The 14,390-nt window shown below is 36.9% G+C and overlaps 1 protein-coding gene across 2 annotated transcripts in view; it reads right to left on the reverse strand.

Moving 5' to 3' along the window:
• Positions 1 to 14,124, reverse strand: part of LOC575146 (KN motif and ankyrin repeat domain-containing protein 1) — a 43,758-nt gene extending 29,634 nt beyond the window's left edge. Inside the window, exon 1 of one of the 2 annotated variants that reach the window (XM_030996495.1) lies at positions 13,974 to 14,124. The gene's annotated coding sequence lies outside the window, so the exon portion shown is untranslated. Of the gene's footprint in view, positions 1 to 6,978; positions 7,348 to 13,973 lie in introns of those variants that run through there. The other variant, XM_030996496.1, reaches the window with a different exon arrangement.
• Between the last annotated feature and the right edge of the window lie 266 nt (positions 14,125 to 14,390).

Below are 14,390 nucleotides of genomic sequence, written 5' to 3' on the forward strand. Positions count from 1 at the left end.
ATAGCTCTGGTAGAACAATGGTTATGATGATCAGTAGTACAGTCCATGTAGACCAAGAGCTCAACAGTTTGATGATAGAAATATCAATGTAACATGAAATAAAAGCAAAATATATACAGATCATACACTGTACAGTTTGATGATAGAACAATATGAAATATCAATGTAACATGAAATAAAAGCAAAATATATACAGATTATACACTGTACACAGAAATAACTACCTTAAATCTCTGTGTATAAGGCGCACCCCTATATTTGAGATTTAAAAAAAAATATATATATATATCTTTTTTTTTTCCTTTTGGGTTTGCTTTTTTGCCGACACCAACTGAATCGGCTCTTATATCAGCGTGCGGTCCCGTTCGGAAACCAAAGCCATGATGCAGGGAATTGGGAAGGAATTTTTATTTATTACGACTTTACAGTCAAAAAGTAAAAGTAAAAAAGAATAGTAACAATGTTGTTTTTAAAACTAAAGATGACAGTCCTCCCGAGTCCAAACCGAAATTTAGACAGGCTAGTTTTCGAGTGGTGATTCGATATCCCCAGTGTGAGTGAGCTGCATGATACAGGTGAGTGAGCTGGAGACATGGGAGAGCTTCAACCGGCAAAGTGCTTTGTGAAGGGGCATAATTTATCGAGACTGAAAAAAAGAAGAAAAAAAACTCTCTTCCCTTCAAATTAGGAACGTAGTTTAACTTCAAATGAAGATCCTATTCTTTATTTGCATTATGTAATTCATGTTGAGACACAGAGATTTTTGGAAACCATTAAAAAGTAGCATTTTAAGAACTCAAAATATCCTGTACCTGTGTATTAGGCGCACCCCCACTTTCGATTTTTCCCCGACGGAAAAAAAGTGCACCTTATACACGGAGATTTACGGTACACTTTTACACTCTTTTTTTTTTTTGCTGGGAAACGCACAAATGAATAAATATAGGTTTGGGCTGGACAAACATGGGCAAGGAATGGGCATTATACCAGCAGGATCAAGTACTGACCATCTAATGAAGAAATGTCTAGAAACCAAGACTAGGAAAATCAAGAAAGATCCAATCAATCAATGGACATGGGAACATTCCCTGATTGTCTAGATGGGACAATTACCACGACCAGCAGAACAATGGGAAGGGACTGGTGGCGAGGATATTGACTCCCTGAGGGGGGTGACTGCAGCTAAATGGGCCCCAAATGGATGGGAAGGGGGGTCTATTGTCCACAGACAATGTGGAGGGATTATGTTTCAGAGCAAGAGCATCATAATTAGCACTTGCAACTGCATGATAAATGACTCGAAATACAGTATAGAGCTTGTTGAATCGTTCTGCCAGTTCTCCCTTGTGCTTTAATTCAAAGGGAAGAAAGGATGAAGATAGAAAGAAGTGGAGGTGGGATACACAAAGGGGACTGAGGAATACATCGAGATGGAGGAGGCAAGAAAAGAGAGTATAAAAGAAAAAAATTCCCAAGAGAATCATTTGACATTGAAAAGTTTTAAAAAAGGGGTATATCAAAGAAGTCCAAAGAATTCATATGGAATAACCACTTTTTTTAATAATAGAGTAGACAGTAAGAGAGAGAAATGGCAAAAGAGAGATATAAATCAACTGTTCAACCAGACAGATATAAAAAAGCAAAAAGAGAAAGTGACAATGGAATTGATACCACATAAGGTTGAACCTATATTCTGTGGAAATTAAATAAGCATTGATCCGCAAAGAGAAACAAAGGTTGCTATCTCTTACTCCCCGTTCCCATCAATTGAGCATTTGCTAATTTTCAAACAATGGCACAAACTCCCATCGAATGCAATTATGGCTGTGAGATGTGAGAGAGATTAAGAACAATATTATTGTCCAATCTTACTTATCCCATTTTTGTTTCCCCTGAGGTCAAATACAGTCCAATCTCATTTGTTAAACCGGGAAGCAATTAGACCAATTATGCCATTTTTACAGGGTCATTGGTCGCGGTGCTTCAATTGAACAATTATTTCCTGAAACTTGCGCTCTCTATGTTCCTTCCTTACTCTGTGAATACCGGGTAGGAGTGGACAGGATGTTTTGTACTTTCACATTTTTAGGATAACGACCCATATCGAATCATTTTTCAAGTTTGTGCAAACAGGAAATGGATTTGCAACATAACCTCTCAAAAATACCACAAAGATTCAAACATTACCAAACATGTTTTGCTTGCCTTTCATTTACCCTTCCTTCAAAGAATCAGAACATTTAGGATTTCGGGTAAGTACCGGTACATTTTAGGTTTGGAGGAATTTAATGATCTTCAGAATATAGGTATAGACCTATTCCTTTCCTAAAAGGTAGCAAATCAAGGACAATTTTCATAAAATAAGGATGACAATGAACTAAAATTCAAAGCTTCCCATATCGTATCCCCTAAGATAAAACTTGTATAGCAATAATGAATTACAGCTAAATCTTTCTTGTAATAAAAAGCTACATCTTTAATACTAAAATACAATAGTCAGATTTCCATATCAATTGAAATGATTGATATTATTATGTGTTTACAATCAGGAATATAAATTATCTAGGTTATCTCTCCCTCCTAAGCAAAATTATATTTTTATAATCTGTCATCACATCCAAAGCAAGGAGAAAGAGAATCTTAGAAGCTTACTGATCGAGGGAAGGAACTTTCTTCTACTATTTCTTTACCCCGGTAACTGGTTACCGATATACACTGCGATACAATGAATCCCTGATTTGCATCTATTGATGCTTCTGCAAAAGCTATGAGCTTCAAATATGGTTTACTGGTCTATCCCCCTGTCCACACACAACATTTTCCATGATTAGCTATACCGTTTCGCGATAGTGATACCGTTTCGCGATAGTTTTACGATGAAATTGTGTGTGTGGACGCTCACTAACGATACGTCGTATAACGAAACTAGTCTAACGAAACGCAGGTTTGGGCATCGTTTCGAAATGAAACTCAATAAAGAATCACGCCTAATCACGGAAAATGTTGTGTGTGGACAGGGGGAGTGTAACTAGTGTAACTAACTGGGCGGGGCTTAACGTGACCTCGAGCGAAAGGAGACCAGACTGTAGAGTTTCAGGATTACTTTCTGCTGTTTATGGACATCCTTGAATTTATACGATGATTATTTATATGACGTTTCTTGTGTGTGGACACTTTGAAATTTATACTATGATTCTTTATACGACGTTTCGTTATAGAGTTTCGGGATAAATTGTTTTGTGTGTGGACACGCTGTATATAAGGTAGAGTTATGAAGGATCAAATCATTATGATTTAGGTGTAATCATTGTTATGTCAAAAGAATTCCAAAGATGTGCTAAGATTGTGTGTTTGAAGAGCTAAAATGATACAAAAGTTTTCATAAATGTGGCAATGCCCACATATGGTTATACATGTATCATGATGATATAGTTGGTTACAAATAAATATTTTTTACATCAAGCTAGCCTCAACTTCACTATGATTTATATCAAAAATGTGTAAATTGTTAGCCATTTAGAAAGTACAGGAACATAATCATGATAGCAAACACAAATTTGTCTACAGCCGTCTGTCAAAGTCCACATGCGTTATTCCTTAAATATTTGCAAATTAGTGTTTGAAATCTCTCAGGATGCATTATAATTTCGAACAATGAACATGCTGGAACTCATCAAAAAGCCTATAGACAGACGATGATAATAAAATTCTTTGATCAAGTTTTTACTATGTCTATTTATCCAGCAGCATATATTGTCAGCAAGCATGTATGCATACATGAGCAAGTTTTGTTTTCAAGTAATGTTTTATCAGTCATGTTGTCTGTATATCTTATGGGTTATCAGTTCATGTATACGCAATAATGAATAACTCAAGATAAGATAGGCTTGTGCGTTATCTTGGAGTGAATATGACTTTGTGGATTTAATCCCTATATCTATATATAGGCCTACGGACATGTGTACATAATGTATACAGGTGTATATATTTACACGTAACCAGACCGATCTTTTACCATGGAACTCACAGGCGTAAATTTCAATATTGAGTGAATATCATATACCAGCATTTTGTATTTGTAATTTTAAATGGATCAGGATTGTATATATATATGCAATTCCTTTAGAAGAAAACAAAACAGATAAATTTCGAAGTCCAGTTGTTGTTTTTTTCCTGAAATATTCAGTAGGAAAGCATATTGACTTTTCAAAGCATAATTAAAAAATCTCGAAACCTTCAGTTGTGATATTTTATGTTTAGAAAAAAATATTTAAAAAAAATCTATACACCGGTACTCTTTCTAAGTTTCTACCGTCCTTGCCTTTTCCCTCTCTTCTTACTTATTTTCCCCTTTTTCAAGACAATAATACAACATTCTCTATATAAACTGCATACCTGCATTTATGTTGATGAATGACAACGAACAAATGATCTGGTCATGCTAATAGAGCTGATGTAGAGATTCTCGATGTTGGAATAATGATGCGAATGATTAAACGATCAGGGAATGATCATAAAACTCTGAGTCATCAACATATTTTGATTGCCTACAGTTTACAGGTGCAGACAAAGAGCAGATTGGAGGGTCCGCATAGCACAAAAGACCCCATTCTTATGCGGATCGCACTGGGTCGATCTAAACCGATCCATGACCAAGCACCTACAATGCCTTAACTGAAGGGTCCAATTCACACTCGACCCTATTCTCATGACAGACTGCATGGGTCGATCTAAAGCGATTCAAAAAGTTCTGAATGGTTAGGAATGTTGCATTCAATCTACAGACCAAGGCTATACTCCTCTAATTATACTATGGTCGCAGGTTTTTATTTTCTTTTAAATAATCAAACCATAGGAGTTTATCCACTCTGAATTCAATTGTCATCGTACATAATAAGAAGCCATTCCATGCAACGCTCGGACTGTATCGGAAAGAAGGTCTTTCTATAGTGGCCCACTTGATTGTTACGCAATTCGTTCCTTGGAGTGATTCCGGCCCCTAGATCCATCTAGATTTGTCCTTTCAAATAAACGGGTATAATGAGATGGAAGTATTGTTAAGTTTATATAGACCCGACCACAAAACTTTTCTAAGAAGATACCGAGACAGGCACGAAGGAAATACAATGTCTTTTGAAAAATCTGCGTGACAACTGACAAGGGTTTTATTTGCCTGTTTTCAAACATTTTGAATGAACTGTTCCACTGAAATCAAGAAAAAGATCTTTCTGAAAAGAAGTCTACATTTTCTCATGCTGCCTTCCCTTTGCAAATAAGGGGAGCTTTTCTGTAGACGTCTGTTCTCTATTGTAGTTGTGTATTTATTGAACACTCCCCATTCTGATTGGCAGTCAAAATATTTCTGAACATTTTTTTCTTTCAAAGCTACTCTGATGGAATCAAAGGTGGAAATGTCTTTTTTTTAATGAGACCTATAACATCACAGATTCATAATCCCTTAAACAATTGTAAAAGTTCAAGTAATTGATATCCAGAATATGCTGTCCTATAGATTTTAGATATGCCTATCTAGAGTTTTTACTCATAACATTTGAAGATATCCATCACCTACTTTTACATGTATCTATGATGACTTGAATTTTCAATAATTCCTCTCTGCACTCTTAACAATCTCTTTCGCAAAAATTCATAAAAGGACATTGGAAATTAAATAGCATTTCCAACCAAACAAATTAAAAGCAATTAGGCCTATATAAAAAGCAAATAAAATAGACTTTCACAGTTGTACCGAGTCACAAGAATTAGCCCTCTTAATCCAAAGTACAGTCATGGTAACCTTTGGGTTTGCAGACCAGAGTACAAACAGCGAAAAACGTCAAGTCACTTTGACGTAAATATATAGTCAGTTCTAAGTTCAATTCCTAGTAAAAACCCAATCCAGGCTTTACAACGCAGGGCAGTTCCATAGATGGGTGGTAAATATTTGACACCTTGTTATGATCACAACAAAGTCAAATAAAAAACGTTTCCATGTTTACTTTCTGCATGTTGAATTCCAACAATATCAGAATTTAAACACTTCAAACTTCCACCCCTGCAGAAGTAGTACAAAACACGAAAGGGCACATCTACAGAAAAAAGGACAATTTCCATCTGATAACCGACAAAAGATTGGCCAACCTTTTTGAGTGGCATATAAATCCCTGCAAGTTTGATGAGGTTGAAGTCCAACGTGTATTATGAAAGCTTCATCGATAAGCCCTGGGATATTAATGTGCATCAATACACCAATATAATGTATGACAGGCATTTAGAATGCTTAACATGATCCAAATCCGATTCATTTCATTCTCTTCTGTCTGCAGGAGCATAAAGTGAAAAGAGGCAAAAGATTGACAGTTTTCATCTTCCCTCTTTGAGCAATCTTTCCAATTTATTCCTCTTACACTATTTTGAATGTTGTCACTTTTCTGATCCACAATTTGTTTAATTATCTTCAAAAGAGGAATAACAAAAAGATTAATATCAAAACTACATTTGTAACACAATTTTCAAAGAGACCCTGGCCTTTTATTTACGAGCACATATTTTATCAAAATATTGTCTCCTGAGAGAACCATATAGATGAGGTAAATCACAACATTTCACAGAGAGTAATAGTGCACTTTTGGTATGATATTTCTTTCTTTTTTCTGCTTCTAAATACAGTCATTATTCTCTTGTATCCAAGCCAAATAATGAATGTATGAATGGAAGAAAAAAAATCACATTAAATGTGATAAAATGCTAATCTACACAAACTGTAATTCCATCGCAGATCTGACAAATTTTGCAGTAATTAAATTGACTAAGGTGAGAAGAAAACGAAGCATGGACGATCCACTCAAATTATGAATCAGCAAAAACTTTCAACTTGGGTGAATTATCTGCTACAACCTGAGGGGTACAGCTCTAGATAAACCATTAGCGTTAATCGACTGCCAATTAAATGCAAGTCTAGACCTCGTTCATTCATACCTTTTTTTCGTCGGATAACGTACTGCTAATGATCGGCCAGGGAGATAAATTGCAAATGACGAAGCGGTAAAAAGGTGTTCCAGTGGCTCAAGAAAGAGTTGGCTGAAATATTCCTTCAATATTAGATTATCCTGACAGAGCTACAAAGATTTGATGGACCTCTTGGTGAGCGCTAATTCCATTCCTGTGAAAGACAAATCCAGTGCTGATTGGAAGACAGTGGAAGCAGAGAGCATCTTCGCCCACCCCTGGCCCACTGGAGCGGTACTGGTGGTGGTGGTGTGAACTCAACTAGCACTGGCGTCCAATGTGTAGCGAAGCCATCCGTCTCGGACAAAGGACGGAGTACAAAGTGATTTGATAAAGCTGATCCAATGTAAATCCCAGTCCATTCAATGCAAGGTTTGAAAGGGGAGGCGGAGTGTGCAGAGAGCCACAGAAACTAAAACCCAATTAGTCTCAAATCTTCAGACCCATATTTCTTTTCAGGAAGGATTAGATACAACCAGGTACTCTCTGCAGTACATGCTCACACACGGAGGAAGTATACCTCCTGAAGAAGGTCATGCAGGTTCTTGAAGATTCGAAGGAAATAACAAGGGTCCGCTCCTATCACTTGGGGTGATCTCTTTTGCAGAGAAGGGAAGAGATATGCCAAAAATTGTGCCAAGATGGGAAAAAACAGATTTACCTTTTAAACCCAGATTCAAGATAGCAAAGTGATCAACTTACCTATATTAAATCCAAATGTCAAATTTTCCCTATCGATTTCCAGATGGGTATTCATTCTAAGTTAACACTTTGATGGCTCTCATTATCATCAGCAGACAATTTTAGGAAGAAAAAAAAAACAATACAAAACAAAAGAAAACAAACAAATGTTCCGGATTTCTCTCTTCAATATCTAACATGAGATAGGAATGACCAAAAGGGAACATCATCTCTAAAATCCTAAAATCAAAGACTGGTTATCCTGTAGGTTTTAGCCAGCCTATTATTTTCATTGAATAGGAACCTCGTCTCCAGTGTGTGTGTAAATTGTGATTCAGGCTTGGCTAAGCATCACTGCACACAAAAGTCTGTTTTACCAATCTAAACTATAGTGGCAATTTTTAAGTGTCCTGGTTTCTTTTATGTTGTTTTCCAGTCCCTATTCTTTAGTTTTGTAAGAGAATACAAACCAGGAGTCAGGTGGGTGTGTGTCTGTGATAAATAAATAAAGGAAGGTAACATACCAGTCACACCACTAAACCAACTCGAAACCAACTGAAAATTGACTCAAAACCAGTTCAAATCCAACTCAAAGTTTATTCAAAACCCACTCAAATTTTACTAAAAACCAACTTAAACTGACTCCAAATATGCAACTATAACTTCAAACTGATCACAAACCAGCAAAAAGAAAACTCCAAACCAACCAACTGATTCCAATTTCCAACCCAACCGATTCTTGGCTATTTAGGGGTATACATGCATACGGTAGGAAAAATTCTTTGTTTGATCTATTGTCGGTCCGGTGCTGGTTTCGTTGATGTGACCACCGTGTGACTGGGTGATTACTGGGTAATTTTTATCAAGTAAATACACAACAACCGGCAAAAACAGATTAAAAGTGGAGGAGACAGAGACACAGAAACGAATGGGACCATTGAAATAGAATTAATTCCATGCTACATTTAGTTTTGGAGTAATCTGTTAGCAATCTTACAATTGTCCACACATACTTTTGTTATTGTTTGTTTACTGGTTTATTGTTTACATGGGGTTATCGTTTGTTGAGTTTAATGGGGAGTTCACCTGAGTGATCTAGAAACCATGCTCAATGAACCTTGTCAATATCATACAACTAAACTATTTTTGTTGAAAAAGCAGAAAATCTTGTTTAAAGGTTTTGGGTACCGGTATGTCCAAAAGAAATAGTAATGCTCCATTCACTTATAACCTAAAGGCATTTAATAAATACTTGTTACTGTAATAATGAATTTTCAAATTAACTTCCCTATGAGTATTAATTTAGATATGTACTACAAAAACTCAAGTGTGTTTTGAATTGATATAAATTTATTCACACTCTCAGCTTAGTTCCTCTACTGTTTGCACGCTTTTTATTCATTCTAAATATCTATCTTATGTATCACTCCAACACTTTGTTGACATCATCATTTTTTTAGCAAACAAATATTTTGCACAAGCCACAACAAAAGGGTGAACAAATATTGGAAGAAAGAATTTTTACAAAACATGTTTCACTATGACAACCACAAAACGGATTATACTAGAATCAACAAACAATGAATTTGGATTCAAGTCTTTTCTATGCTAAACCAAAAAAAAGGTTCAATATTTTCTTTGCGTTCAGGCTACCAAAATTCAATCTATGTAAACATGAAAATCGTTTTAAGTATCGAGTCTGAATCACTGAATGTCTACTAACAAAACATGGTATACTGAAATGCTTGTACATGTATGAGCATCATTCCCACGAAAACTTGATCAACATTTAGTGTCCCATTCTCAGTGGTCTCAATTCTGGTTCGTACGAAAATCGTATAACTGGACCGGGGCTTATCGTCAGCGCGAATTGATGATTGGCAACTGACATCTTCAAATCTAGCTTGCAAATGCAATGTTTCTTTATAAAAGTTGCGTATACATTTGGTCTAGTCTGAACAGGCAATAAGCCATCGCCCACAGGTGGGTATTGGTGTCGATTTAAACTATTTGTTTACTTCAATTCAGAACTGTTTTGTAAAGAAATTCATTTTTCATACCGATATGAATACACTGCCTAAGTATCAGGAATCTATTGACAAATTAGAGGATCAGGCAGGGAGGTGAAGCTCTATATAGAGGGGATTTGGTAAGCTTAACTGCTACATTACCCCCCACAAACCATAATCATATTTTAAAATTGCAGCCCCTTTTCTTCTCCTTCTCTCTCTATATCTCTCTATGTCTCTTTCTCTCTGTCTCTCTGTCTCTCTCTCTCTCTCTCTCTCTCTCTCTTGTTGTCTGTTTGTCTCTCTCCCTGTCTCTTTCTCTCTCTATGTCTCTCTCTCTTTCTCTCTTTCTCTCTCTCTATCTCTCTCTCTCTCTCTCTCTCTCTCTCTCTCTCTATATATATATATATATCTACCTATATCTCCTTCTCTTTCTCCCCCCCCCCCCCCCCTTCCCCTCTTCCCCTTTCTCCAGCTACACCTACCTCTTCTTTAAATATATACCTACATCTACACCACAAAGCCTTGTTTTCATGTTTTTGTAAAATAGTCTAAATCTTTCAATGTCAAACTATGTCACCTTTTTTCCCTTCTTTTCTATACAGTATGTGCATACTGGAAAAAATGTAAGCCTACCCAGTTATAACGTCTTTCATTCTTACAGAACTCATTGAATAAGTCAAAGACACTGATACTATCTGCCATCCTTTGTTGGAATGTATCTCATCTTCACAAATTGTTGACGAAGTACAAAGTCTGACAAATTGGATATTGTTGCACACGATCCATCACAAAAACTACAAAACCCTCTCTTTGAATGGCAAAAAACTTACAAGCTCGGTCAAAAGAATCTAAAAAATACCTACAAGTTCAAAAGAGAATGTTCCCATATTTTTCTTTATATCATTCATCATTTTCTAACCTGAACCTGTACATGCCATCCTGACGTATGCACCACAAATTGAATCATATTACGCATACAAGAGGGGCTGCGCACGACATACAATGATTGCACAACTACTAGATTGACTAGCAATGTGAATGAGCAGATCAAAGGCACCTCTAGGCCTGTCATCATCAGCTCGAGATTGCCAAATAGCCTGTTATTTCTGATTTAGGAAATAATGCTGAAGTTACAAATCCCGTCTTCAGCTTGAAACTGGACGTCAAAACTTGAAACTTGAGGTCGAGAAATTAGTTCGAGATATTTTGCTCAGCGTTCAGGTATATAGTGCGAGTCTTCGGGCTGGTGAAAACGCACCGGATGAATAGCAGGATATTTTGCCACATAGCCCAAGATATCTTGGGATGATTATCTCGACCAAATATCCCGCTAATTGTAACTTCGGGCTGATAAAGAAGTAATTAACTGGATAATTTGCAATCGGGATAGTTCAAATAGCTGGATATTTGGTAATATCGAGCTGATGAAAACAGGCCTATAGTGGATGAGCAGATCAAAGGCACCTCTGTGTAGATTTTAGTACCCTGAACTGTCACAGGTACAAAGGCAATTAATCAAAATCTTACCATATGTTTGATCAAAGAGAATAAAAAATTGGGTCAACGAAGCCCAACTAGTGACTTCCTTCCGCTAAATCCATTCCGACTCGTGCATTGTCAAACCTTCCATTTTTTGTTCCTCTGCTGGCGCAAAGTAGTGCTGCCCTAGCTCCACAGGGGGGTAGTGACCTGCACCCTAATTTAGTCCTATGGGGGTCAGGTTAGTCCCCTGTGGCAGGTGGATTTGATATTAAGTAGAAATGTAGCAATGTTAGTATAAATCTATTGAGACAATTTGTTTTGGAGATATTGATTCAAATACATGGTATAAACATGGTTCAAGAATATCAATATATTTCCCCAAGGCTATATTTTGTTTGGTTAAATAATTCTGTACCACTGGGACATTCCTAGTTAAGAGACCAATAGCCAACATAACAGATAACCTACGAGATCAACAACGTCAGTTTCGTGACTCGTGAACCCTCAAAAACATTGTCAGGAGGTCCATAAGATTGTCAATGTCTTTTTCATCAATATCCTCTCCTTTCCTGTCGTGAAATCAAATACACATGACGATTTTGCATTTTTGGCAACAAGGAATAATAAGGAATTAAGGAGCAAAATAAATGTTCTTAGTCAGCATGATTTATCATTCTTTTCCTAAAACACAAACAGTAACTTCAGCCATATTCCAAATTACCACACTAACAAGGGCATCTGCATCACATATCACAAAAATACAAGTTGAACAAAATAATACTCCTAATCCCACTAGCATGGATCAGCAAGAGAGAGAGAGAGAGAGAGAGAGCAAACAACATTCCTAATCGCTTCCACAAGTGCACAGACAAGACAGAAGCATCATTCTTAATCCTACTTCAAGTTTTTGCGCCCCAAAGTCATCAAATTGTCTAATCCATTTCTAGGAGAAGAGACAATTGCTTTTTAAGGTCATGGTATGCCTAGCTGTATTGATCATTGTCTCAGCGCTTATTAGCTTACAATAACACTGCTGGTGTTTGCAATGAAATGGATTGTTCTGCTTCTGCTGGATTGCTAAGCTCGTTGATCCAGACTTAATCTGGTTGAAGAGAAAACAAGATGTTTGGGGTGAAATGAACTATTTTAACCATGACTGGAAGTTCAAGTAATGCTACCCCTCCCTCCTCCAAGGCATGGCAAATTTATTCCAATAATTGTACTATATAATTTGGGATAATTTAGCGAAGTTTCAGTTCCTTCTGTTACTGCATCTACACATTTGATCTACGTATTACAAGTACGTAGTAATAGGCTTGCATTTATGAAAAGGCCATCAAATAGGCTCGCAAGGTCTTGTACCTGCAGAACACTTCATATATCATCTGCTCATAGCCAGAAGGTCGTTATCTCGCTGTTCAATTATATGACCTAATGCTCTCTCGCTCCAAACAGGCGATATCAGCTATAACAGCCTTACCCTATACCATGCTGTTTTGATCTAAAGTACAATGACTGTTAAGGAAACAATGATGTGTTATCAGTACGGTCAGATGGTCAAGCTAAGTAATGGTCATTAAGAATCATCCAATCAATTATAGCATTACCAGTACAGTCAGAAGCACTGCAAGGTTCAATCATGTCATGAGTGGGGTAATTACAGGAGACAGAGATGTTGCAGTACTGGAGACAGGGGTCTTGAGTATGGGTCTGACAGACCATCATTGGCTGATTGAAGTTCTCAAGTCTGTGATAACATCTACTGATAATGGTACCTAATGAATCTAATCATACAAGAACAAACTGTAAACTGCCCAGTTCAAACAAACTCTTAGAAATACATGTAATCTTTAGAGAAAGCATTGAAGCCAAACTCAATGATGTAGATCCATTCTACTATCACAAGAGAGATCAATAATGGGATTAGCTGATCCCCAGACAGTTATATGAGCAGAGGTCTTAAAACCCTAGACTGGAGAAAAGATGAAAACAAATGAGATTAATCTGATGTGTGCATAGAGAGTTTACAGAAAAGATAGAGGGATATGAAAGAGAAAATGTGAAGGTGGAAAAGGAGACAGAGATGAAGAAGGGGGAAAAGGTGAAGAGAAAAATAAGAAGTTGTTGATAATGATGATGATGATGATGGTGAGGATGATGATGATGAAAAACTTAAAGGTGTATTTTTTTTAGGAAGATTACAAACAGGCCTCCCAGTGGGGCCATGTTCTTTGATAAAATTGAAACCATGCAACTTTGATAACTGAAGAGGCTACAAACTGTCTCCAAGATCTTTTCATCTTTGCATCCAGGACTAAAAACTGTTGCCACATATACGATCAATACTATTAACCATGACAACAATCTATGATCTTTGCAAAAGTTTATTATAAAATGACTCATATTTGTACCAGAAATCTGCTTATATTCTTGTTCCACCCCCCTCTTCCGTTGAAATCCCACAGAAAACAGACAAGAGACGATGCAAGTCTAGACAGTCTGATGGCTGCAAACTGACAACAAAAGATTTAAAAACTGCTGCATTTATAAGGAAGGTTGAGTTCTGGGAAGAGGTGAAAAATAATTTGTGGGCGTTATCATTGTTATTACGGTAATTATGCAAGTGTGGAAAAACATCAGATACAAAATGTTCCCTGTAAAGCATGGATGGCTCTTCAAATGCTTTCATATTCTAAATGTGGCATGTAACAACATAAAAATCGCTCTGTACATGTACATCCTTTCCTCCCACTGCAAAATGCCTTCATATGTCACATAAAAAGAACTTACCGGTCTACTCAGAATGGGTATTCCTATATGCAAAACGTGACTAGGTCCTAACAAACTTCTGCCAATAATCTAAGTTGTAAGACTTCCACAGTTTCTAAGTTCTAGAGGATATGGGCCTCGACTGATCAAAGAACTGCTCAAGCAATGAAGACATCACCATGCAAGTCCTTGCTCTCGAATGGTCCAAGAAGGAGAAAGGTTTCCTATTTAGCAGGTTCCTTCAGGCGATAGGTACTGACAGCTATACAAATCGTTCTCCTATGGTCAAACCTAACTGGACAGGCTGAATCGGTGCCCAGTGTTGACACACTTGACCAGGATAATGGTCGTGAAAATCCCACCCACGCAATAAAGAATGCCCAGTTTACATTCGAAATATAAACTGGATTAAATTGGAAAAGAGCAAAATATCATACC

This window comes from Strongylocentrotus purpuratus, unplaced genomic scaffold, assembly GCF_000002235.5.
Source record: "Strongylocentrotus purpuratus isolate Spur 01 unplaced genomic scaffold, Spur_5.0 spur5_scaffold_3, whole genome shotgun sequence".
Lineage (NCBI taxonomy): Eukaryota > Metazoa > Echinodermata > Echinoidea > Camarodonta > Strongylocentrotidae > Strongylocentrotus > Strongylocentrotus purpuratus.